Source organism: Triturus cristatus, chromosome 7, assembly GCF_964204655.1.
Source record: "Triturus cristatus chromosome 7, aTriCri1.1, whole genome shotgun sequence".
Taxonomy (NCBI): domain Eukaryota; kingdom Metazoa; phylum Chordata; class Amphibia; order Caudata; family Salamandridae; genus Triturus; species Triturus cristatus.
Window position 1 is genome coordinate 575708610 of NC_140590.1, and position 8754 is coordinate 575717363.

At 42.5% G+C, this 8754-nt stretch overlaps 1 pseudogene; it reads right to left on the bottom strand.

Moving 5' to 3' along the window:
- The window catches only part of LOC146810157 (uncharacterized), a 31596-nt pseudogene extending 23163 nt beyond the window's left edge, over positions 1–8433 (bottom strand).
- Positions 8434–8754: the final 321 nt, after the last annotated feature.

Here is an 8754-nt window from a genome sequence, read left to right on the forward strand (position 1 = left end):
CTTAGCCTTTACATGTTGTCTATGTGTTAAATTAAAAGGCAAGAACTATTCTGTTGGGTTCAAGTATCTCCATGGCATGCAGTGAGATTTTAAAACTTGCAATGTCCAACTCAACTGCATAATCGACCTAAGCTAACTCTGCCTTGGTATAATAAAGACATGCCATTTTGTATAATGGCAATTGCAGACAATACAATGTTATTCAAACTGTAAATACATGTTGACAATGTATTCATGCCATTGTCAACAACAGCAAGTGGTTTTTTCCTAAATTAGCTTGATCTATTTGTCTTAAATGTGCAGCAGCTTCCTTTTGTGATGTTTTTCAAACTTCATTATAGGCGGCATAAATTAATCTCTTCGAATGTGGAGACCTAGGATTTAACAAGAAATCTTACAAAAATCCATGTCACGTGAAAGGAGAGAAGGATGTTCTTTCACTGCAGACAAAGTAGAATATTGCAACCATTGCTGGCATAACTTCCTCACGGAATAGGCAGTAATAACAGTGTTCAGACCGAATGTAACGAGGGTCTGCTAGCTTTAAAACCCTGTATAGAATTAAAAAAACATGCATAACAAGCATTTGTGCCTAACCGCCCGTTAACACTATACTATCGAGCTGTTCCTCAGTGTAATTGACAAAATGTTGCCAATTATCAAAACAGGCAATTTAGGGAATGCTAGGCAAATTAATTTCTTTCATTTTGGCCGGACCCAAGCAAGTAGTCTGCTGCAATGTCTTATTTAAGAAACTCATCTGCATTGGAATTACAAAGGGTCTAAATAAAGTGCCTGTTCCCTGCACTTGCCAGTGTCTAGTTCCCTAAACTGATTTTAAATCAATAGTGTATTTGCAGTAGTCGTAGCCTTTTAGGGTCTGTTGGAACATTAATTAATCTGAATAAATCAATTTTGTGTGGGTCAGCATATTTTCCTTTGCTTGTGAGGGGGTACGTTTAAAATAAAAAGAAACAGGATCTAAAGTATCATGCCTTGAAAAATATGCATCTTTGTCCATATATGTCTTGGAGCTACCCACTGGAGGAGTCGGGCAATGTTCCCATTGTGTAAAATCTGAAAACTATACCTGGAACACTAGCTCTGTGTGAATAATGATGTGCATAGTGATGATAACAAAACACATCTCCATAATTAGCAGAGGTAAGCTACAAATCCTTGCTTTCAAATACAATGTGATATTCAAGCTCTGAGAGCATTGTGGTAATTTTTTCTACCTCCCAATCATCAGAAATATAGCCTGGGCTAATCACGTCTCCCATCTCCACCTTAAAAAAATAAAGAATCTGTGGATTCTCTGTAGGGCCAAAAATATCAAATGGGACCTTACCCCAAACAATTCCAACAATTCCATCGAGCACTGGAAAAGCAGAAAGGTTCACATGGGACAGGTCTCTTTGCACTTTATGTGAAGATGAATGAGGTTTCAACTCCTTGACTACCAGTTCTGCAGTAGAACTCACTGGGAGATAATGTCAGTTATCAGCAAGAAGAACACCATCACAAATCCAATCCAAAGAAGCAGGAAAAGTAATGAGAACTCAACCCAAACGTAAAGCTATGGAGGTATCAGATAAGTGTGTTTCAGTCAAAGAACAAAATCATGTACACCATGTAGTGAAGTATCAAAAGAGTCAGAGCAAAAGCCATCAACATTGACAAACTAACCAGAAGCAGTCTGTTTAAAAACAGGGGCCATATTTGGCAGAAGAGAACTGGTAGACAACTCCAAAGGTGGTTCATCATAAACAACTCTGTTGTTAGGAGCAACAGTAGCAAGCTCTATACTCACATCCAATGTTTGGCATGTATTTGTAGTGGTAACAGAAATCAACAATAGTTCATTCGCCCCACTCCCTAGCCGGGGAGAAACCAAGTTGGTGTTGTATAAAATTTGTAGAGGAATTTCTTTAAGGGTAGATAGAGAAGTCTGGAAACTACCCAGGAGTCCTCATGGCCTACTGTGTAGTACCGCCCACATGATGCAATTTTACTTGATCAATTGAGACACGTTGTTTGTCTTTACAACCAGCAAGTAGTGGCAGAATCACGTTTCTTGCAACTTGAATGCCAAGAAATGGCACTAGTGCACTGTAAGATGGACCAAACTCCTTTACCGCAATCGTCTCTCTAACTAGATCCCCAACTTTGGAAATGAAGCCGGAGGGTGCTGGTTGTTCCTTCACTCCATCAATGGCAGAATAATTTTAAAGTTTGTTGGGCTCATCCCAGAAGTCCTGTAGTTCTTGTAAGATAGCGATACTTATATTTATTTCAAAAACTGTCTCTAGTGCCACTGTTCCAGGACTATCAAGATCCGGAAGGGGCATGTGGGTGCCCAACATGACCTTGTACGGGGTCCGAACACCCACAGATCATCCAGGCAGATTATTTAATGTTTTCTGAATGCCGTACAAGTGATAGATCCAACTACGACCTGAACCAAATACTCTAGCTGTCAAGGTTTGCTTTAAGTCAGTGTTTTTCCTCTCCACAACTGAATTTCCCTACTCATGACATGGTGAGGAATAATTAACAGCAACACCCAGGGTTTCCATAGTATCCCTGTAAGCCTTAGAGGCAAAAGCAGGGCCGTGGACAAGTGAAATGCAGCTACAGCATATGTCCCGATAAAGTCTTTCACATTTTTAATAACAATGCCAAGGTCAGCCAGTCATTGTGGACACACCCATAGAAATCTGGAGCAAAAATCTACAACAAGTAGAATTAATTTAAATTTACCATCCAAATTTAAGGGACCTGGACTTAACTTATTGCGGTACACACCTAGGAGCAGTTTATTTGAAACTAAGAGGGGTCTCTGCAGTGGTGGTGCAATGGTGAAGCTTTTAATTTCTGGACAAATGTCTCGAATAGGGTCATACTGTTTTATCTGCTTGTACAGACCAGCCCATTAATTGTTCTGCTGTAGTAGAGAAACTATGGTGGCCACAGTAACATAGGCATATGCTTCACCCTCATGGGCAGCTATTATTAATTCTAGTCTATGGTCTTGGTTGGGATTCACACGACCACCCAGCACAGGAATATTTTGGGCACTTAAGTGATAGAAATATTTTGCTTGATATTTTTTAGGTAAAGGAGTGCCGTTTCACAAAGCATTGACGGCTGCCATGATATCTTTATCTACCTTAGTATGGGGACGAGTAATTGCAGCTACTGTAACAGTCTTAACTGCAGATTTGGCAGCTACATCAGCCAATGTATTCAAACACGCTGATGACTCGATGCGTGTATCATGAGCCTTTGGCAAACTGTCTTTAAATTGTGCCACCTTTCCCCAGAGCAGCTTATGCTTTATAGTATTCCCTTTTGAGTCTCTGAATCCATTCAGGTGCCAGTGAGGCAAAGTTTTATTAAAAGACTGGACACAATAATACGAATCACACACTATGAGTGTGGGTAATTCTGGATCCATATTTTCTAGTGCAAGAATGAAGACTTTCAATTCAGCCAGTTGTACAGTTCAATCCCCTAGGGACTGCGTGAAGGTTTTTTGAGGCAGGCTGCTGAGTATTGGTGTTTGATGCCTATAGCAGACTGGGCTGACCCATCAGTATATATTAAGAGTTTATACTGATCAAGAGGAAATATATTACTGGGCATGGTAAATTTACGTTCATATTGGAGACATTCTTTAGTTTATAAAGTACGGTCAAAGACATAGTCTACATCAGTAGCCGTCAGGGAAGTGGCCCATTGTATCCATTTCACAATAGGACGCTGGCCTTTATAACAGCCTCTAAGGCTGGGATGGGAGCAAGCACAATTAACTATTTCTCTTGAGCCAATGGTCTTTCCTTTATTTTTTGAATGGTGTTTGTTGATGTTTCACTTTAGTTCAAGCTGCCTATGTGATAATGAGAGGTATATGTAACATTACATGACATAACGCAATATGACAGTTTCTGCATTTGTCACAATTATAAAGCTGTTGGCGACACTAGTTAAGTCTACTGCAATAATAAAAAACACTACTAACATAATTTATAACTTTTGAAATCATCATGTGCCGATTGAAATTGTTGGACGGACCTATCATGTTACGTTACGTTAACGTTTTCACTATTTTCACTGTGTTGTAATTTTCCGAGTTGTGAGCACTGGGTCCGGACCAATTATGTTTATGTGTGGGAAGGAATTAGTTGAAAGTGTGATCACATAGGTATGAATATAACTAGGCGGTGCTTTTCGTCCTGGTTAGGGTGGAGGGAAGTGAGAGGGCAGAGTAGAGAAGGGAGGAGGTGGTGGGGTAGCCCCGCTATGTTTGAGACCGGCAGGTAGGGGATGGCAGCTGCCGTTAAGTGATGGATTGATCCTGTGAGGATCCGGTGCCGAGTTTGGGGCTGTGTATTTTTTATTCTATGAATGCTAGATATTTTGCCAGTCTAGAGAATTAGTAGTTGTGGAATGTTTTTGAGTGTTGCCTTGTACCCACTCATGTTCGGCCACTAGTGCCCCACTGAGGTCTGCAATCCATACGTGCATATGTGGGGGTGAGTTTGACTTCCATGACATAGCCAGCCTGTGTTTGGCTAGACCAAGTGCCAGGTCCAGAAATGAATTGGTAGTTTTTCATCATTCATTGCGTTTAGTTATGCCCTAGTGAAAGTGAAGGCTTTGTGCTACAACTGTTGTGTCTGTAGTCTCTGAGAGTGTAGTAGCCACCTTGTTCCAATATCCTGCTATCTGAGGGCATTACTAAACCATATGGATAAATGTGGCTTTGTGGTTGAGGCATCGGGGCAGGTGTCTGAGGAGCCCTCGTAGATTTGTGCCAGCCTGTGTGGAGATAGGTATGTATGGTGAAGGTAATTTAATTGAGTGTATTTGATTCTAGCATTTGTGGATATCATCTTGGGGTAGCCAATGCTCTGCGCCCACTGTTATTAGTTAGTGTTGTTGATAATGCCATGTCCCAGTACTCTCTAAGTGGCACCAGGAGGGATATAGTGGCTGGTGGTTATACAACATAATGATTGCCCTTTCACCTCTTTCATGTGTGAATAGTGTTTGAAGTGGCTTGGATATTTTGGGTTTGTCTCGTGTGTTGTCCCATGTCCTGAATAGATGATGTGTGAGTGACATGTATAGTAGGAATGATCCTGGGGGAATGCAATAATTGTCCACAAGAGTTGCAAACTCACAGAGCGAGGAGTCTATAAATCTCCCCATGTCGTTAGGCCGGCTGAGGTCCAGTGCACCATTTCTGGGCGTCTTACCCTTGTTTGAGGGCTTGGGAGTACCCCAAGTGGTAGGTCGGGATTGTAGGGTGGGGGTGAGTGCCTGATCCACAGGTAACGGGTCCAGCAGCTGCATGGCGTAGACAGTAATATATTGCCTGGATTCTTCGGGATCACTGTCTCTGAGCCATTCAGCCACTCCAGGATCGTCGTTTGACATAGGTGGTGATGACCAGTGTCCCAGTTCGGGAGTAATATGGCTTGCTAGCCATCTCATTGGCCATTGAAGCTGTGCGGCTGCATAATAATGCTCTTAATTAGGGGCACCCAGTCCTCCTTCTGTAATTGCGGCATAGAGTTTCGGGAGGGCAACTCGAATTCTGGACTTACCCCAGATTAAGGATGTGAGAAGTGATTTCAGGTCTCGAAACAACCTACCTGGCAGCAGGAATGGGAGAGCTGCAAAGAAATACAGCAGCCTAGGGAGCAACAGCATTTTGGATATGGCTATACGCCCCATTGGAGAGAGTGGTAATTCCGTCCAGACACCACAGAGGAGCGAGCATTGGTGATTGCTCTGCCTAAATTGCTATCTATTGTGTCCACTTGAGAGTTGTATATTTGAACTCCCAGATACTTGAAGGAGTCAAATGGCCAGGTCAGAAGGGCCTGTGGTAAGGCCGCTCTTTGGCCCGAAGACTGGGGGGGGGGGGGTCATTGGAAATAGGAGAGATTTTCCCACATTCACTGTGAGGCCAGAAATACGTCCATAGCGGTCCAGCAGTTCCATCAAACCGCTCAACACTAATTGTTGGCATCAAAGATATGTCAGGGCATCATCAGCGCAAAGCGAGATGGTATGCCATTGATTTTGTACCTTGATGCCCTAGTCCATTACACGGTTGCGCATTGCACAGGCCAGAGGCTCCTTCGCCAGGGCAAAAATAATTGGTGATAGAGGGCACCCCATTCTGGTGCCTTGCTCGAAAGAGTCCAAGATAAGGCGGCCTGTCTTGACTCGCGCCTGCGGTGTGCTGTATAATAGTTTAATCCATTGCAAGAATTTAGAAACCATGCCATATCCTGCCAGTGCCCCTCTTAGGTATTTCCATCCCAGGGTATTGAATGCCATCACTATGTCCAGAGAGGCAATCCCTGTCTATTCCCCTGTTGTAGGTGCCCATTCTAGTAGCTGGAAGAGCTGACGTAAGTTGAAGCTGGTGCACCTGCTGGGGATGAATCCATTTTGGTCTGAATGCACCAGTATTTGTGTGGCTTCTTTTAACGGATTGGCTAGTACCCTACCCGGTATTTTGTAGTCTGTGTTCAAAAGAGATAGGGAACGGTATGATCCCATCTGCAGTGGGTCTTGGCCTCCCGTAGTGAAGACGGCAGTACGCCCCGCTCGTAAGCGTCCTTGTACACCTGGGTAAGGCGAGGAACCAGTTGCCTGTTGAATGAGGCGTAGAATTTCAAGGGCCAATCAACTGTCCCCGGAGTTTTCCCCCTGCCAATTGCTGTATAGCATCTGTTATCTTAGTGTGGTCTTTCCTTTATGACAGCCATCTGAACTGCAGTCAGTATTTTTTCAGTGGATGCAAAATGTATTTCAGCATTAGAATATAGATGTGATTTATATGCAATTGGCACTGTGTCACCTTCATTGAATGTGACATATGTGACATATTTCAAGCAATGGCACCCGCTTTTATACGGATTACCAAGTTTGTTTTGTTGACACGTGTATGTAGGTGTCTTGATGTAAGTATGTCAGGCTGTAGTGATCTGAGTTTTTATGTGTGTTCTGATGTCCAATGTGCACTGGAAAAATCTGGGTGAATCAAATTGTATAAAGGTGTTTTGCGTTGTCCATAATCTGGTATGCATGTTCTGCCAAAATTAAAGAATCCTAACAAGTATTGTGTTGTAGTTGCATTTCTTTGATGTTATTGCTTTGTGCATTTCTTTAGTCTGCTTCTTTAAGAATTGCAAGAGGCACCTGCTAGGGATGTTCATGGGCTCCATGGTAGCTATTCATTCCGGATGGTATTGAAGTCTGTGTGCTGACCCAGCTGGCTGGCACTGTTGGTGGTGAATGTATAGAAGGAACTAAACCTTAATAGAAGTTACTAGAGTCCGCTTCTTAACAGATTGCAATTTTTTATGGTGTTTGGAGATTTTAAAAGAGCACAATTCTCTAGGCAATGTGGTAACAGCCTCTTTCCCTCATTTGATATTTTGTATCTTACAAAAAGGACACAGAGAAAGGCAATTTTTTTTTTTAAATTGAATTTGTAGACTTGTTCAGCACATCCCAAAACAATGTGATCTACTCTCGCTAAGTGTGCCTTTAAGTCATCATCCGTTAGATATATATCATCAATGTAGGAAAATGCTTTTCATGTAGGATTGACATTACTCGGGCAGCAAACAATCAAGGACTGTTCTTATACCCCTGAGGGACCCCACAAAGGTGGAGTTGTGAGCCCAGTGCAGAGAACACTGTCAAATGTCTCTGCTTTCAGGCGCTATGTTTTGGCAGACAAAATCCTTTGGAAATATCCAAGGTTGTTTTAAATTTTTTACGGACTATGTTGTTCAATAAAGCCGTACTGCTTGAGTTTTGAATCACAACTGTGCGTGTATGATTGCTTAAGTGTCTGTAGTCCAAGACTATGCGATAGGAATGATCTGGTTTAGCAACCAGAAGTAGGGGATTATTCATAGGAGATACACAGGGTTCAACTATTCCCTGGTACTCTAGTTGGGACAGGATTTCTCTCACAGGTGCTTTCGTTTAATACGTAATTGGGTATTGGGTATTGTGGTTGCACTTGTGGGCTGGACCATATGGGTATAATATGATAAGTCAAGTCCTGATCCCAACCTACATGGTTGCAGTATAATGCCGTGGCTTGTGTAAGAGCCCATTCTGTGACATACACTTGTTTAACCTCATCAGGGACAAGCCGAAAAAAGAACAGAAAATTACCTCCTCTCCTTGTGGTGCTGTTTTTACAAACTCCGGTGGCCAGTCGACCTCCGCTAAGAGAATGTCATGACTAAGTGTTACATTTTCCCAGAAGATTACCCTAATGGTCTGCATTATGTCACCCTCAATCTGTATGTTTAAGGTATAAAGTCTGCCTGGAGGGTCTGAATGCTGGTCTGGGGTTTCAACTTCAATGAAGTTGTTAGTTGCTTTCATATCCAGAAACTGTTGAAGATGGCAAACTATTGTGACCTCTGTCACACTGTCTAGCAGAGTCACTGCCCACGTCTTCTTCTGAAGAAGAGTTCTCAATAAATGTGGCACATTTAGTCAAAATTCCCACAATCTTCTTCTTTAATTGAGGTTTTTGTTGTGGAAGTTTGTCTTCCTTTTTAGGGCTCGGACTAGGCAGCGCATGCGCTGTCTCGTCAGAGAGATGCTGTATACAGTATAGTGGGGGAAGCTCCGCTCACTTTCCAGCTATCTTTTTAATTGGCCGAAAATGTAAATGCCGCATTCTGATTGGTGTTCGGCAAG